General features: G+C 38.4%; 1 protein-coding gene and 3 long non-coding RNA genes across 5 annotated transcripts in view; 2 read left to right on the top strand and 2 right to left on the bottom strand.

Annotated features, from left to right (window-relative positions):
• The window catches only part of LOC143340460 (uncharacterized), a 641,167-nt gene that overhangs the window by 507,138 nt on the left and 115,370 nt on the right, over positions 1-18,659 (top strand). The window contains exon 6 of one of the 2 annotated variants that reach the window (XR_013079446.1): positions 14,454-14,468. The exons of the other annotated variant lie outside the window; for it this stretch is intronic. The gene's annotated coding sequence lies outside the window, so the exon portion shown is untranslated. Of the gene's footprint in view, positions 1-14,453; positions 14,469-18,659 lie in introns of those variants that run through there. 2 annotated transcript variants of the gene reach the window in all.
• Positions 1-18,659, top strand: part of LOC143340461 (uncharacterized) — a 103,201-nt gene that overhangs the window by 48,221 nt on the left and 36,321 nt on the right. The gene's annotated exons all lie outside the window — the stretch shown is intronic.
• On the bottom strand, positions 1,010-7,037 carry LOC143340713 (uncharacterized). Its single transcript, XR_013079492.1, has 3 exons — positions 6,934-7,037; positions 6,707-6,775; positions 1,010-1,073 (listed from the first exon to the last, which is right to left on the bottom strand). It is a non-coding gene; the product is annotated as an uncharacterized LOC143340713 (long non-coding RNA).
• On the bottom strand, positions 4,917-5,416 carry LOC143340693 (uncharacterized). The gene is made up of 3 exons (XR_013079485.1): positions 5,311-5,416; positions 5,171-5,224; positions 4,917-5,082 (listed from the first exon to the last, which is right to left on the bottom strand). It is a non-coding gene; the product is annotated as an uncharacterized LOC143340693 (long non-coding RNA).

The following is an 18,659-nucleotide window of genomic DNA, read 5'->3' as shown; positions in this document are numbered from 1 at the left end:
TTTCAATGCGATGTTACTTTGGTGAAATCTATGATTACTTTTATAAAAGGAAAAATCTGTGGGTTTATATGTCAGTGCAGTTTCTGTAAGATTAGTTCTCATTTGTACAAGGGTTAATCTCAATGTTATAGCGAAAGTCATGTGCAGGATAGGTGAATAAGTGAAGTAAAATAGTATTGAAATTGCATTATCTTTTATTCCATGTTAATTTCTAATAATATCATAATAACTTATAACCAATGTGTTTAATCCTGATGCTGTTGTTGTGTAGCCCAATGTTTAACCAGAGTCAAATATCAATTTACTTTAGGAACATTTTTTCTACAAAGAGAAAACATAATTATCAGTTATATCATACGTATAAAGATTCGGAAATGATATAGTTCAAATATATTAGGAGTTAATAGCAGTAAATAAGTATTTTACTTACCTTACAGATCATTCGCATAATGGCGTTGTTGCACCTTATTCCCGGTTTATTGCACTGTTACATATTTAATATTTGTTATATGTTTTTATAAGATAACTTGTTATGGAATTGCAATCGAAGTATGAATGAATTTAAAATTATAACGAACAAGTGACTGCAAAAATTGTACTTACATCGACAAAATTTCTGTAGGGTGACATCATAACTCCTGACATAAAAATAATGGAAATGAGAAGAAAAAAGCTCACTGTTTGAGACATCATTTTTCAAGTTTCTATTTGTCTTGCTTAATAATAATATATGCACTGACTTGCAGTTATATATACAACCACAGTCTATAGCTGTTAACACTTAAAAATTTATGTAGATGTTTTGTCACGTTGAATATTGTGGAAAAAATTATTCGTGACTGACGTATTGTAATAAACAGTGTAAGTTTAGAGTATCATTTTTATAGTAGGAAACATTGAGACCTCGAATGGAAATTGAAAGAAGAATAATGTACTCATAAAGCAGTATATTTTATTTTCTACTAATATTCGGTTACATGAAAGTAATTAGGATATTTGATATCAATCCTTCGTTCGGGATGTTGAATCCTCCATTGTACGATTCGAGTATATTATTTTCCGTTACATAGATTCTATTAAACAGAAAGACAGTAAACAGGATCGTTAAATGTGTTACACATAAAATAATATGATAATCATGATCGTAATCCACACATTTTTTTAATTTTCGGGAAACGACACCTTTTTTTGTAGAAAACACCACATTTTGATGGATCCTTGGAAAAAGCAAGTCACAGAAATAGCATCAGTCAAAGTACTGCACAGCAAAAATGGGCAAAATTTTATACGAATAACAAATAACCAACAAAACCAATGTATAGCAATTTATTTGTGATATTCGATGATTAAACTTAAAATAAGATTTCGTTCTTACTGCTTCAGCAAGTGTCACGAAGTACCCAGATACAAAAATAAGTGATACGAGTAAGAAGAGGCTTCATTAAAAAGTAATTAACAATTAAATTCAAAAATTTCGAATCGTCTTGGAAAAATTATTTTCGGTTGTGGTGGTCAATTACAAGTATTTTTGGTCAACAGAGATACCCTCGAAATCCTACTGAGTTTCAAGAAGAAACTTCCGTACCGAAAATATAATTTTGGGCCAGAAATGTCTGCCCGAATTATCATGCGAATCTTTAAAACGTCATAACTTTTGAACGGATTGGACGATTTTAATGTTTGAAAAAGCAAGCATGTTTTGCAAACGTGTATTTTGGGTTACGATTAAAGTTGTACACTCGTTGTTAAATAAATATTACTTTGAATGCGATGTTACTTTGGTGAAATCTATGATTACTTTTATAAAAGGAAAATTCTGTGGGTTTATATGTCAGTGCAGTTTCTGTAAGATTAGTTCTCATTTGTACAAGGGTTAATCTCAATGTTATAGCGAAAGTCATGTGCAGGATAGGTGTATAAGGGAAGTAAAATAGTATTGAAATTGCATTATCTTTTATTCCATGTTAATTTCTAATAATATCATAATAACTTATAACCAATGTGTTTAATCCTGATGCTGTTGTTGTGTAGTCCAATGTTTAACCGGAGTCAAGTATCAATTTACTTTAGGAACATTGTTTCTACACAGAAAAAATGTAATTATCAGTTATATCATACCTATAAAGATTCGGAAATGATATAGTTCAAATATATTAGGAGTTAATAGCAGTAAATAAGTATTTTACTTACCTTACAGATCAATCGTATGAGACGCTTCTTGCAGTTTAGTTCCGGTTTATTGCACTGTTACATATTTAATATTTGTTATATATTTTTATAAGATAACATGTTATGGAATTGCAATCGAAGTATGAATGAATTTAAAATTAGTAACGAACAAGTGACTGCAAAAATTGTACTTACATTGATATTAAGTTTGAGGGATGTCACCATAACTCCTGACATTAAAATAATGGAAATGAGAAGGAAAAAGCTCACTGTTTGAGACATCATTTTTCAAGTTTCTATTTGTCTTGCTTAATAATAATATATGCATTGACTTGCAGTTATATATACAACCACAGTCTATAGCTGTTAACACTTAAAAATTTATGTAGATGTTTTGTCATGTTTAATGTTGTGGAAAAAATTATTCGTGACTGACGTATTGTAATAAACAGTGTAAGTTTAGAGTATCATTTTTATAGTAGGAAACATTAAGACCTCCAATGGAAATTGAAAGAAGAATAATTTACTCATAAAGCAGTATATTTTATTTTCTACTAATATTCGGTTACATGAAAGTAATTAGGATATTTGATATCAATCCTTCGTTCGGGATGTTGAATCGTCCACTGTACAATTCGAGTATATTATTTTCCGTTACATAGATCCTATTAAACAGAAGGACAGTAAACAGGATAGTTAAATGTGTTACAAATAAAATAATATAATAATCATGATCGTATCACACACATTTTTCTAATTTTCGGGAAACGACGAAGTAGAGCTCATGGGTACCTACAAAAAAGTGTTACACAACTTTTCTGTAGGGCGACAAACAAAATTATCAAAAATGAAAAACGAATTTTTAAGAAAAATCGATAGGGGGTAGGTGCCTAAATTTTTCGACGAAAAAAAAATTTGTAATTAATTCTGAAAAAATTATTTTCGGTTGTGGGGGTCAATTACAATCATTTTTGGTGAATAGACGTACTCCCGAAATCCTACCCACTTTCTAGAAAAAATTTCGAAAAGGTGTGATATTTTTCGACGGAAAAAAGATTTCAAATCGTTTTGGAAAAATTATTTTCGGTTGCGAGGGTCAATTACAATAATTTTCGGTGAATAGACGTACCCCCGAAATCTTGCGCATTTCCGAGAAAAAAATTCAGTACTGTCGGAACTTTAAACGTTAATAACTGTTTAACGAAGCATTCATCAACAAATTGGTATTCTTTATTTTCGTCTTATTTTGGCCTCTAGAATCCCCCATTAAAATTTTTTCCAGGGGACGTGCTAAAAGCTTATCGCTTTATTAACAGACCAACCTTTTTCCTAAAGTTAAATGTATTATAGAATCTCGATTAACATAGATGAATCGATTTTCCCTGGATAAGTGACGATTACGTTTGAAAGACAAAGTGGAGTATTTATTAAGTAATATTCTTTAATGATATTTATGTCTAAGGCCTGTTACACATGTCTTGAATTTTTCAAAATAACCGGGGATGTTATTTTCAGAAATATATTCTTCCTTGTCCATTTTTTCAATATCGTTGCAACTTTCCTTAATATATTGCATATATTCATAATCAGTTGTGTCCTTGCGTAGATAATTGCTTGCATAATTTTCGTTAAAGTTATCTTACGATCAAATAAACGATGAGGTTTTACTGTAATGATAAAAGAATATTTCTAATTTATTTAGGAGCTTGTGTGAAATCTGCTTCAAATTCCTGACCCTTTGTGCCGTTGCAATTTATTTTCCTCTTCCACGCATCACTCTGCGACACATATTCTAATAGGCAAAAAGAAAATGTTTGTTATAATTTTACAGCATACATCACTTGGTATATGATAATATTTATATGCATTATGATTAAGAAATACAGTTTATGGAGTTAAATAATTGTAATAATACCGGACAGACTTCTTCCATCAATGGAGAACCGCAAAGTTCTGTTGGAAATGTGCCGCACCTTGGTGAATCCTTGAACAGTAAAGTGGTGCGGGAAATTAAAGAAAAATTTAATTTCACGTAGTACTAACGTAAATTTGTTTCTTTTTAAAGAACGTAAAAATATTACCCTTCCTTCCGAGGGTGTCACAAAGTATCCAGACATGAAAATGAGAGAAAATAGAAAGAGAATCTTCACGTTGTGGTTCATAATTCCTCGTATCGAATTCTTACTTAATATGCAGTTGTTCTCGCGCTATCATGTTTTATGTGGATCGCTACTCGAGGCCACGGTATGCATAAAATAGATATCTGGACACTTATTAGTATAATATGAACTATACGCGATAAATACTGATAATAAAATAAATTCTTCGTGACTCACGTATCGCGAATTTGTAAAGAAAAACATCAAAGTAAATATTAATGCAGAGTTTCCATTAATTATTTTATGTTCTGTTTACGTAACTGATTGTCGTATTTAAAAATATGTGTAAAAATTAATCCTCCGAATTTTCGATAATTACATAACGAACATCCGCAATCAACATAATCCGCTTATGAATAGCATTATTGGAAAAGCCTTTCTTCATAAATAATGAGATTTAAATGCACTGTATAGCAGAATAACTGATTTTAGTTGATTAATAATATACTTGCAGTGATATTTTGAGTAATTATTTTTACCAAAGGCTTTCCAATAAGTCGTGTGAAAATTGCGAATAAATATAGATGCGCTTTACAATAAAAAAAATACTTCGGTTTTACTTATATGGAAAGTCATATGCATCATAGGTGAATAGAAAAAATAGTATATCGTTGCCGATGCATCTTATCCTATTGTTTATTAACTTCCAATAATATCATAATAGTATAAGTGTTTATAATCAAAGATTCATCCTGATAATGTATGGGCCATTCCTCTGCTAGATTTAAATCAATTTGCTCTAACCACACTGTTTCTATAATAAAAAAATATAATCACCATTTATGTCTTACATTTAGACGCAATTTAATTGCTGGTAGCATTAAATAATTATTTTATTTTACCGGGCAGAACATCTTTGCGAGGGGGTGCTGGCATTTCAAATTTGGATGAGCACACTGATGTATATAAGATAACATAAATTGCATGAGTTACGGAGTTACCATTAATTTTACAATTGTGAATAGTAAATAATTGCGCATACCCCTGCTTCAGCTGGTGTCACGAGAAATCCTGACATTAGAATGACAGAAGCGAGTAGAAGAAAGAAACCGACCGCCTGAGACATCATTTTTCGAGTACCTCTTTGACGTATTTACTAACAATATGTACGTGAACAAACAGTTGGACTTTTTATATGCAACCACTGCATGTAACTATAACATTAAAAATTTTAATGTGTATTTTGGGTCACGATTAATGTTGTGCACTCGTTGTTAAATAAATACTACTTTCAGCGCGACGTTACTTTGGTGAAATCTATGATTATTTTTATAAAAGGAAAAATCTGTGGGTTTATTTGTCAGTGCAGTTTCTGTAAGATTAGTTCTCATTTATACAAGGGTTAATCTCAATGTTATAGTGAAAGTCATGTGCAGGATAGGTGAATAAGGGAAGTAAAATAGTATTGAAATTGCATTATCTTTTATTCCATGTTAATTTCTAATAATATCATAATAACTTATAACCAATCTGTTTAATCGTGATGCTGTTGTTGTGTAGTCCAATGTTTAACCAGAGTCAAATATCAATTTACTTTAGGAACATTGTTTCTACAAAGAAAAAACATAATTATCAGTTATATCATACGTATAAAGATTCGGAAATGATATAGTTCAAATATATTAGGAGTTAATAGCAGTAAATAAGTATTTTATTTACCTTACACATCATTCGTATAATGTCGTTGTTGCACTTTAGTCCCGGTACTTTGCACTGTTACATATTTAATATTTGTTATATGTTTTTATAAGATAACTTGTTATGGAATTGCAATCGAAGTATGAATGAATTTAAAATTATAATGAACAAGTGACTGCAAAAATTGTACTTACAATGATAAGACCTTTGCTGGGTGACATCATAACTCCTGACATTAAAATAATGGAAATGAGAAGAAAAAAGCTCACTGTTTGAGACATCATTTTTCAAGTTTCTATTTGTCTTGCTTAATAATAATATATGCACTGACTTGCAATTATATATACAACCACAGTCTATAATTGTTAACGCTTAAAAATTTAATGTAGATGTTTTGTCATGTTTAATGTTGTGGAAAAAATTATTCGTGACTGACGTATTGTAATAAACAGTGTAAGTTTAGAGTATCTTTTTTATAGTAGGAAACATTAAGACCTCCAATGGAAATTGAAAAAAAAATAATTTACTCATAAAGCAGTATATTTTATTTTCTACTAATATTCGGTTACATGAAAGTAATTAGGATATTTGATATCAATCCTTCGTTCGGGATGTTGAATCGTCCATTGTACAATTCGAGTATATTATTTTCCGTTACATAGATTCTATTAAACAGAAAGACAGTAAACAGGATTGTTAAATGTGTTACAAATAAAATAATATAATAATCATGATCGTACCCCACACATTTTTCTAATTTCCGGGAAACGACACCTTTTTCTGTAGAAAACACCACATTTTGATGGATCCTTGGAAAACACAAGTCACATAAATAGCATCAGTCAAAATACTGTACAGCAAAAATGGGCAAAATTTTATACGAATAACAAATAACCAACAAAACCAATGTATAGCAATTTATTTGTGATGTTCGATGATTGAACTTAAAATAAGATTTCGTTCTTACTGCTTCAGCAGGCGTCACGAAGTACCCAGATACAAAAATAAGTGATACGAGTACGAAGAGGATCTTACTACTACGAATCATGATTTCTTGTTTGGAATTCTGGATACGTTTAATATTAATATCGCTTCAGAATCGTTCCTTATATTTAACCATCATTGGGAATTTTGTCACGGCAGATTGATTTATGAACAGTAAGAAATGTAAAACGCATTTTACTGTAAAATTGTCTTTTCGTGATAAATTTATCAGTTTACGGAGCGATCAACATTTTGCGTAAAGTTGGATGGTTGGATATTAGATATATTCTGGACATTCGATAAGTGCCATAATTTTATTTTTCTATTGTTTAGTTTATTACATATTTAATGAACAGCCGCGTGACGATGCTTAGCAATAAAACCAATTTTTCGTGACTAACGTGTCGCAAGCTTATCAATTCAAAGGTTAATAAATTTCACGCGTGAAAGCAATAAATATTACTTCATGCGCAATATTGCAAAATTTATTATGATATTTTTTGCTGCCTGAGCTATAATTTGTCCTCTGAAAAAATAGAGTGAACGGAACTGATTAATCATAGTTAATACTAAACCTACATTGACGGGTCGTCAAACCGGTTGAACAATTTATTTTTTTTGGTGAAAAACCGGACAGAATTTGGTATCAAATTCTGTTTAGCTTCTGAAGTAAATAGGAAATATATAGCAAAGATGAAAGGAAAGAATCCAGTTCTGTCTTAAAACAGTCTATTAACGCGTATTAAAAATACTAAAATTTTAAACACATGTAGTTCCGAAACTACTAGCGTTTTATTAATTATTGAGGCATCGTTAGCAGCGGCAAAGCCTTCCCTTTAAAATGGTTTTTGGATTTTGTCGATCCGACTTTCCGTTTTCGAGATATCGTAATTTATGTAAAAGGTAATTTTTTTAATTCGACTACGATCGCGTTCAACGCCTCAGAAAGGCCTATTGACGCGTATTAAAAATCATAAAACTTTAAATGCGTGCAGTTCCAAAACTATTAGTGTTTTATTAATTATTGAGGCATCGTTAGCAGCGGCAAAGCCTTCCCTTTAAAATGGTTTTTGGATTTTGTCGATCCGACTTTCCGTTTTCGAGATATCGTAATTTATGTAAAAAGTAATTTTTTTAATCCGACTATCTCTGTCTCCGTCTAACGCGTCGCGCCGGACCTCCTTGTCGCACGTTGACCCACTAACCGAGTGACCGAGTGACGTCACGTTTACTATTTACTACGAGCACGTGCCGGTCAACGACCTTGCAAGGCCGTAGTAAGAAAGTTCATTGATCTCGCGACCTAAACGAGCGCTTCGGTCCCATCGGATCGACTTGAAACTAAAATCCTCATATCTCCGGAACTAATAACGCTATCGACTCGTTCGAACGCTCATTTTAAAGGGCATTTCATCCTCTATCTAATGACAACACCAACTACTATAATTTATGCTTCCTTCTATGTTTATTTTGGCATTTATTTTGACGCTGCACACTCAAAAAAGTTTCAACAATTCCTATTGACCATACGACTAGTGTTCGATGAAACTGGATTGTAAATTGTTCATTTAACTGAAAATGTATAAGAGAAAGAGGAAGACTGGTCATTTAACTGGTCTTGGTAGGAATGAGTATACATAAAATGTCTATAGATGAAGTTTTTATATTCGTTGGATAAATCCTTGGATTACAGGATAATACCAGGATATTTTTCACTTCTCTGTTTTATACACGATGGTTTATCAGTTTGGATGTTGGACGTTTCGTGAATGTTGGTTTTAAGTTTCGACTCGTGTAGTTTGTTCTGGCTCGTTCGTGCACCCTTTGACAAATTACCACTTAAGTACCTAAGCTGTTTTCTGTCTCGTAAAACAAGAAAGAACACTTCAAGTTTCGATGAGCTTACACGTTGCCACGTCACGCCGTCTTGCTAAAAACACGTCGATGTAAATGCCGTGGCTCGTAAAATAAACTTTGCCCGTTTTCTTGTTCACTTCTTACATACCAGAGAGGGACAACCTTTCCTTCGAATAATAGATAACCGATAAGAACAACTTACAGCCATTTATTTGCGCCGTTTACTGGAACAGTCAAGTTTTTATCCGCTCGTCGGGAAAAATTTTGTTCTATACAATTAATCTTACATTCAGAATTTTTTCGTACAATATTAATAACAAATCATTATAATTCACCGTATAATCTAGTAATTCTATAGCATTATTTCAAATCAAAACAATTCAGATACACGAATACCGTCATTACGCACGAAAGTTAATTTTATACTCGTGTGAAGAGTGCAACCAGCAACCAATTTTCCCAACAAAGCGTATTGTATATTAATTAACTTACTAATTAACCGTTGTACAACTCGCAATGGTTATGTTAACGATAAAGTGATGGTATAAAGTTTATTTGTAAACGATTACAATGGCTCAATGAACGAATCCTCCGCAATTCCGATTTCATTGTCCATCGACGATTATAATTAACTAACGAGACAGAAAAATGGCAAGAATAATAAACCCATGGACAACGTGTCGGTTCCATAACCTTCCATTAAGTTGTAAAATATACACAGAAACCAATGGTACAAATTCAAACGTCAAAATTATTCGTGCAATCTGAAATCAAGATAGTCTTCACCATTTTGCAATCTCAGCCTCGAATTTCCGAAATTTAATTGTTCCGTTGTTGACTTCTTTTTCGTACTGAATCGAGTCCATGTTATTCCCAACAATTCATTCAGAGACTACTATTATAAAACAGTTAAGTGACTTTTGTCGGCCAGTGTATGGTAGAAAAGTGCCTAGTTTATTTCCGGTTTGCGCAAACGTTTCGCCATCTGGTCGAGCCGAGACAGTTGTTTCGCGACAATCGCGCGATCGATCGGTATAGCAATCGGGAACACGTGTTTACATACACGCAAACGCGCGACCGTAGCGCGAAGCATATAAACGGTACGTAGCATTGTTTCCTCGTTGAAGTAACAAGAGTCACGCGGAAGTAGCGGCCTGGATCATTTCGCGAATATACGAGTTTCGCAACACCCCCGCGAATGGCGGGAGCCGGTCTTGTTGGGAAAGTTTGAACGGCAGTAAGCCCTCCTCTGTTCTCCCAGTCTTTCTTCCCGCTGGCTGGAACACGCCCGGAGACGGTGTACCTAAGAAAATCCTTAGCCAAGGTATCGCAAAGTTATCACAAGACAATGGAGAGCAGATCAGGTAACTTAGCGACTAGCACAAAATCGAACTGGAGAGCCGCATCTGCCAGCGCAGATAAACTTATCCCCTTACGCGTTCCTTTATTTTCTTAACTCCTCCTCATTTTCCTCCCGCGTTCCCCCTCTCCCTTCGCGATCCCTTCTGTTTTCTTCCCTTTTCCTTCCTTTTTTTTCTCTATCTGCTTCCTTCGTTCGCCGTAAGATACTTTCCATTTCCATCGACGTTCTCGTTCGAACGAATAAGTGGATACCTGTTTCAAAGAGAATCCTGATCTCCTGACTGATTCTAACAGAATGCGCTGAGATCTGATATTTCCCCCCTTCCCCCTCCCTGAAGAGACTTCTTTTGAAGAGGGGAATCGTATATTAAGGGGAAATGAAAAGTTCGAACGGTGGATCCGTCGATTTCGATGGGAAACTTTCGGCCAACTTCGAGTCGCCCGGGGATTTTTTATTCGATCGTAAGACAATTTTTAGAGGAAATTGGAATCGTTTTGTTTCCGTTACACGACGTTAGCCGAGGTTTCCTCTAACGCTAAAACGATACCAGTTTAAGAATCGCTATCGATATGTCATGTGCCTCGAATTAAGTGCCGTTGTCGAAAATCACGTCACGCGAAAACACCAGACGAATCGAATTTCTCATTTCTGCCGACGCGGTAAGTTTCTGTTACGGCGGTGAAATTTACCATGGTAATAAGGGGGCAGCCGAAAAATATGTACCGCGATCCGTGGACCTGGACGGCCATGAAATCTTGCAGATTTACATAAGGGCCTTATTTGCATGAACTTATTAAATTTTTGGCATGAGTAGTAAAACATCGTACGTAGATACGAGCAAAACTACCCAGCAGGTGGACTTAATGTGTTTTAATACAGGCTCCATTTTTACGAGCGAACTCCCAGGCAGCAGAAAGCGTAAAATTCCGCGCGTCTGTTATAGTCCGGCCTTAAATTTGCGTAATGACAACTTCCTCGTGCCAGCCCTCTCCGCCTTCTTTCCTTTTTCCCTCGCCCTTTCTTGGTTTCCCGAGTTTTTGGTACACGTGCACAAGCACACGTATCCCCCGCACACACACATATTCCTCCGACGCTCGTTATGTTCTAAGACTTCCGGATTAAATGCGCATTCACAATGAATTCGACGCAATTCCGATTCACCACGTTTCAAGTCCATGCAAATACTCGTCCTTAAACGAGGTGACAGGAAAGCATCGCGTCAAGGATCAGCCTCCTTTGTCTACCGGCGGCTTTCTCGCCTTTTGTAAGAACAATAAAATCGAGAGTTGCGGATTTCGACGCGGATTTAAAAGGGTAAATTGAACGCCGCTTAAGCGATATTTGCATAAAAGAGGGCACGCCGTTTACGAAATGTTCTGAGAGAATGAAAATTACTCTTTTGCTTTCCGTTGTTTGGAAAACGAGCCGATCGATAGTCCTTCCTTCGTCCTGTGAATTAAAGAACCGTTACAAGCAAAGACGGCGTAAAATTCCTGTAAAAAACGAACCGGGTAATTTTGGAGGACTGTAAACCCGAGTAATGGAACTGTTTTATGTATAATAACCTGAGAGTCACGGTACCTGTTACGAGACAATACCTCTTAAATGAAACGAGACGTCGGAGTAGCGTCGAAATGAAAAATGTTCTGTTTATCTTATTCATTAAACGTTGGAAGTTTTGTATATCTTCAAGTCGCGATCTCGTTTGCAATCCTACTCGTCTTCCCATGTGAATAAAAAAGCATTAGCGTAATTTTGTCATGCGTTTAACGAGCCGTGTGAACTGTTTCTGTTTGCACGTGCTCCAGCGGATCCAGTATTATCCGTTCCCAGCGTCTAAGGGTCGCGATTTATGGTTACGATTGCAATTTTATGGTCATAACTGCGAAGTTATAATTACAGGTTTCTTGCGCCGTTTCTGAGGCCAAAGATCCACGCTGCGTTTCGCGAACTTTCCACCCTGTGTACTGCTGCTTACCCACGGCAACGTCGTAAGATGCTGCGATAACTTCCGGCGGAACAATAGAATCCCGCTACTGTTTAACGACAGAGACCCGCGTAGCATCCGTGATAATTCGAGTGCCATAACAATCTGTTTTACATCCTTTGAACCTCGGCTGCGCTGTAATTCAATTCGCACGAACGATATCGTGTCCTTCTGAATTTTCAACGTAATGAAGCAGTCGCCTTGGATTATTCGTGGTAAACTAGTTCATAGTTAGATTCTTGAACGACAGGGGAACCATGTAGCTTCTCTAATAATTCTATCACCATTATAATCTGCAATGAACTAGTTGGATCTCTAGCTGTATTATAATTTTAGTTACATAAATTATTTTTACCGTTAGTAATTTAAACTTAGAAAAGCTTTAGCTAAATTCTTGAACTTCCCTAATAATTCGTGCACTATTTAAACCCTTAGCTGTGTTATAATTTTAGTTACAATTTTAGTTTCATTTAAACGTCGTTAATGATTTGAGTAAAATTGAGAGAGCATAGAGAAGCTTGGTTTGTTTAATGTATCAACTCGTGAAATATGATATTCTTAGCGTATTAAATGCTTGAGTTGTTCGACAACCGGCGAAATTATTCGCGTAATTATTGTTTGGTCGAAGAAACGGGACCCGAAAGTTACTGTGTATAAACCATCCCTCTTGACCATGCATCACCCAGCAGGCGTGTGTATATTAGGCAACGATTTGCGGATTAGAAACTTTGGTTGAGCGGAGTTCCCGAGACGCGTTGCCAGACTACGTAACTAAGCAACAGCTAAGGAGACGGCGAACTTGGGCCCGATTACATCCGAAATTTGTTAAAGCTTCGCCCTTGAGTCTGAACCTCAGACGTTCCTCTCGGGTGCAAAACGTTTTACACTTGCGTCAAAACTCGACGAAACGTGATCGAGCACGATTGTATTTTCAAGCAGATATATTTTTTTGAGAAAATTATATGTCACCAGAATTTGGTTTTCGTTTTTTGGATTCATAAGATTTAATATTAGATCGAGTAACGTTCCAATTGCAGCCTTCGAATTAGCTACGAATTTCAAAGTTAGAGAGTTCTACGGTGTTTTATATCTGGGAAGTTCGATGATAGCGATCGTGTCCTTTCATCGCGGACTGTACGCGTTCATTTCCCTAAACTGCTGGAAACCAAACCAACAGACGTAAAAATATTTGTGAGCGCGATAAGTGAATTGAGAACTGTGTTTCCTTCCGTTTCGCTGACATTCGTTCGATCGCAATCGATTTGAGGCATTTTGGCAATTCGTTTGACGGTAAACTGGGCACCGTACCAGAAAACGTTCGAATGGAACTTATTGAGATTCTGTGCAGTGATCTATGTATTACAACCGAAATTTCATTCAGGCGCCGCGACACTAACGGAGTTTCACCGAGAATTGCTTCTCGATCTGGAATTTATATATACATCGAAATTAATAAGAAATTAATGGCACAATTATTTTCGATTAACTTAGGAATCCATCCCCTTTCTGCCTATACATTATTTAGATCTTGTCTTTCAAATCTAAAGTCCTCGCGAGCGTATAATTGATATCCGCTCGGAAATCAAGCAGCGCGGAACTTCCGTTATCATTTTCCGAACGATAAAACGAAACGTTATCGAGGAAGACAAGAGTTCTACGAGTCTGAGGGCGCTTTTCTCGCGGAACTAACTTTCGCCAGGTAAAATGGAGAACCCGTTTGCCAAAACTTCTCTTCTGTCTAATAATTTCTTGGATAATCCTATAATCTGCAGGTGACTATGCATAGCCCGACAGTGCTGGTCGTCAAAGAAATCGGTCACACGGAAGTTCGACATCCGAACTTCATCAGCGCACGGGCGCGTTTAAGCGGGCCACAATGTATCCCATGCAATTTACCGTCTCTCTAAACTTCCGGGGAACTTGCGCCCGTAAGGAATAACCGTCGGTGGCCCCCGAGTTTCCAACTAGTTAACATTACAGCGCCGCGTATATAATATTCCATCTCCGCTCCGTTTCGACTTAAGCATCGACGCCCTGGCGGCGGTCGGGGGCGTTATGGATCGGGAAGAAAATACGCGACCGAGGGTGCAATAAAACGCGCGAACGCCTCGGGATAGCAGAAGAGAAGCGGCGCGGTTGGCTTCGCCCGCCCTAAAGGGGAAACCAATAAGAGCCCGAACTCTTCATTAAAACTCCACGAAGCTCGGTGGAGCGCGACGTCGGAGCGAGGATATGGCTAAAAAGTCGCGCGACTCTTGGGGGAGGGTTGGCAACCCTTCAGCACCTCTCCCGACAGCCCACTTTTTCCCCCCTTCAACCTTTTCACCGTTTCTCTGTCTCTCTCTCTGCCCCCATATCCCCCTCTTCCTGCTCCCTATCGCCGCTATAAACCTAAAAGCGGGATATTAAAAGTTATTCCGGCATCGAATAAAATATCCCAACTTTTCGCGACGAACTTTCCGCCAGGCCATGGTCCTCCATTATCCCGACTGCTGCGCCCCGCGAGACCGCGCTCCGACGATATTCCCTCCGACGATGGCTGCCCTGCACTGCGCGGCGAGAAGATTTCTCTTCACGAGTCTAAAGGGGTTGCACCATCTCGGAAGATCGGACAAATCGATTTTATTTGAAAATATTTTTCATTAAGGGAGTATTCCTTCTTCGGGATTTTTTTCAAGGGAAACTATAAAACTTTTTGTGTATCCGTTGTGGCACACATATTCACTAACATTTAAAGTATACAAGTTATTTTTGTGAACAGAAAATAACAACAATTACCTGAACTGTGTTTGGCTAAAGCAAGCATTGTAAAGATAAAGTGTCTTGCTGGTGTGCATGATTCCGACCGTTCCTTTAATCTGAATCAAAGAAACAAAATGGGATCTTGTTTTGTGCGAATATGACTATGGCGTGAAGCACCAGAAATTAAAAATTTTTTCAGCGCGATTCTGAACGATTTAACGTACCAATTGTTTCGCGATAATTTTGATAACAACCCCCAGATCCAATGTTCTTTAACGTCGCACTGTGAGCCAAATAAGAAACGTTGAAAATTTGTTGAGAAAGGGACCGAGTATTACAGGAATTTTCGTCGGCTTCTTGCGTGCTTTTCGTCGCGTTTGTCGTCGAACGGAAAATTGCACGGGTAACTTTGTTACTCTGTCACGAGTAATCCGTGATGAAAAATTCGAGCTCGATGTTGCGTCGATATCCCAGCAAAAGCGAGGGCGGGAGAGAAAGAGACGGAGCGGAGACAAATTTCATTCGTCGCTGGTCGATAGCTCGTAACGCGTTTTCGTTCATCGGTACGATTTTTTTTCATAAACATTTCGTTTCCGCCTTAATTCGATCGAGTACGACTGCATTTTACGACGTTTCGGACGAGATCGTTGATCCATACGCGTGTACGACGGTATTCGTCCGTGTTCCGTTTCATCTTCGCAACGCGGTACGCGCGCCACTTACTCGTGCAATATTAAAGGACCTTCACCCTGCGGGATTTAAATGTAAACTCGCGATATTAAAACACCGAGTGACCGTCCATGTACGCGCGCATCAACTCTATAAACATTAGTAACGCGACGCTCATCGCGCAGAATACAGTGGAAAGTCAAATAGAAATCTTGCTTCGGTCCGAGTAACCGCCGAAGTTGGGAGACTGGTATGCACAAACATTAATTTAAACGATACGCTAAGGAAGAGCTAATTGCTGTTCTCTCTGGATGGGACTATTAACGGTCTGCGCTCTCGAGCGAAACGTCGTTTCGATGTTTAATTCGTAACCCGCGGTCCCGCGTTGCTCGTCCACGCGGAACAATTAATATCTCGTACGCGCGTTACTAAACCTTCCGTTGATCGCGATGCACCGATTCTTTTCGTTTCAGAAACGATAATTTCGATTGTGCGGGGCGTGCAACGCCACCGTCGAGCTTTCGAAGTCCTCGAGTGCGCCCGTACTAACGGAGGTAGGATAGTTCGGGCTTACCGCGCGTCAAACAACGATAATTGAACGGTCGAGTTTGCATTAAGTTTCGCGGGACGGTCGCGAGCGAGTACGTCGAGTTTCGCGCAACCGATCGATAGGGAAATATTAATCGTATCGGTACGATACCTGGCTCTACAAATAAGTGGCTCAGGGGCGCGGGGGGCGTAGGGCGCGCGATATTTGCTCGACAAACGCTGCCCTAGCGACGACATTAACGCTCCGAGATTGCTGTTTTGACAGGTACTTTGTGCACTCGGGATGAGAACGTCGAATATTCATGGCATCGATCGGTAACGAATTCCCAAGCGTCGCGGCTTCTCGAGAGCAAGGGGGTGGGGGCGGTCTTCCCAAATTGTACACTTTCCAATCGCGACGTCTGAGCCTCGAAATTCCTTTTCTCTTTCCCCGTTTCTCCCTTCGTACCCTCGTTTCGTTCGTTTTTTTCCCTTTTTCTTCATCGTTCCCCGTCTACCAGCCTTTTCCCTCCGCCCGCTGCAAATCCACAGGGACTCCGTGGGATTTCAGCCTTACGGATTTGCGGCACGCCATGTCGAAGTGGAATACGTCTCGCGAGGTACGCCATAGTAGTCGAACTCCGTGCCGGATCAGACGGATCCGTTACTTCGCCCTTTTCTCAGCAATCTTCGCGCCGCTTTCACGTGGAACCGTTTCGAATTCCCTTTGATCAAGGCAACATTTGTCTCGCTATCGCATAGATTCCCAGAGCGTTTCTCCCCGTTTCTATCCTTCTTCGTTTTCTTTTCTCGTTTCTCTATTCGTTTTTTCCCTCCCTCCTTCCGCCCGCTGGTAAACGGACCAGGAAGTTTTCCTTTAGCGGCGAAACTCTTCGATCGGAATTACGACGACGAGGCAGCAACTTTGAAACGGTTTTTAATTCCTTCGACTTTCCCTCTGTCTGTCCTCCGCTCTACGGATTTCGTGAACTTCGATTTCAATAGTCTTTCGAAATATGCTTTTATTTTATAATAGCAAGGTAAATCCCGCGACGAATGTGATGTTTTATTTCGATGTTCTCGCGATAAACCCGGATTTAAACGTTTAAATTGATTCCACGTCGGGAAAAGAAGCGAGACTTACGGATTTCTCACCTTAATGGTCAGACGCTTCATCTACTGCGATCCTGGCACCAACACTGACTACCAAATTACCTTTCTTCCTATCTATCGGTGTGATGCAACACCTACCTGAAGAATGTTCGAATTTACGGGCATTGCATTATCGGCGAGTGCGAAGAGCGTGATACGAATTTTAAATTAATCACACTCCGAATCCCCTTTGCTCGATGGCGTACCCAAGAAATTTTTTCTATTAATGTATCCAGGATTGATTATTATCAAGAAAAACAAGTACCGCGTTGAGCTAGCCTTCGCGATGAAAAATCCGTCGTGCAATCAACGCGTTCTTTATTTTTCTGTCTCCGGTTAAACAGCCCACTTACTGTTATTATTACATCTGCGTTCGCTGTTTTCCATGCAACGAAACGTTCGTCGCTGCAAATGCTGTTTGACGTTGTCGGATGTAATTTGTTTCGCGAGACAGCTGTAAAGATAGTAGTTTGGACGCGATTATACGTATCTAAATCCGACAGTCGCGCGTTCCGTGGAAAGCATTGGCAAGGCCACCGGCACGCGGGCGTTGGAATTTCCCAAACGTATTTTCCGCCACGTGAATTCATTCGAAATGTAATGAAGCCGCGCGCGGAACGCGCGATGCTTTCCGCGCTTTTTTATCGGACTGACAGATTGTAGTTTATTTCGTTTCGATCGAAATTCCGCGCCGCGACCGCGTCGGAATTCAGCCGAGAATCGTTATAAAATGTGGCCACGATTTTTTTTTTTTTTTATCCTCGACCGCCGACCATTTTTTTCTATCGAGCATCGAGCATAATTCGGGAATTCGCCGTCGCGAGCCGCGGCACTACGATTCGAATTACCGTGCGTAAAACCAACGCAACGAATCGTGTAATAGAATTCGCGTTGGATTTTTGCCCCCCTGGTGGGAATGTTAACGATTTTAATTTACGATAACCCGCGGATGCTAAAATTTGAATCGCGTGTTATTAATTTTTGAACCGTTCGCGCGTTGAATTATCTGGTAGATTTAAAATTATCGACCGTTAAGGAAGATGGGGTGTCGTTTAAAAACATTCACGCCTCGATAAATCGAAATGATTTTCATTTTATGAGCGTCGTGGAGCATTAAACAATTTCAGAGGGTTGTAATACGGTATCGGCGACGAATCGGAAATAAAAATGGCCAAGCCGCCAAAGCTTTCGCGCGCATTGTGAGGTTGCAGCGCGTTTCGATCCAATCGGGCCGAACGTTCGAACGTTGCCAGCCGTTTATTCGAATTGGGCGTATTCAACGTATCGTCGAGTTTGTTTATCGCGCGTGCTCCGTCGGTCGGGATCGAAAGCTCGCTCGTGCGGTTCAAAGCTTCGCCTTTTATTGACACTCGAACCGACGAGTTTAGCAACCACTTTGAACGAAATTTTC

The sequence above is a fragment of the Colletes latitarsis genome, chromosome 3, assembly GCF_051014445.1.
Source record: "Colletes latitarsis isolate SP2378_abdomen chromosome 3, iyColLati1, whole genome shotgun sequence".
Classification (NCBI taxonomy): Eukaryota; Metazoa; Arthropoda; class Insecta; order Hymenoptera; family Colletidae; genus Colletes; species Colletes latitarsis.
This window is presented reverse-complemented; position numbering and strand designations above follow the sequence as displayed.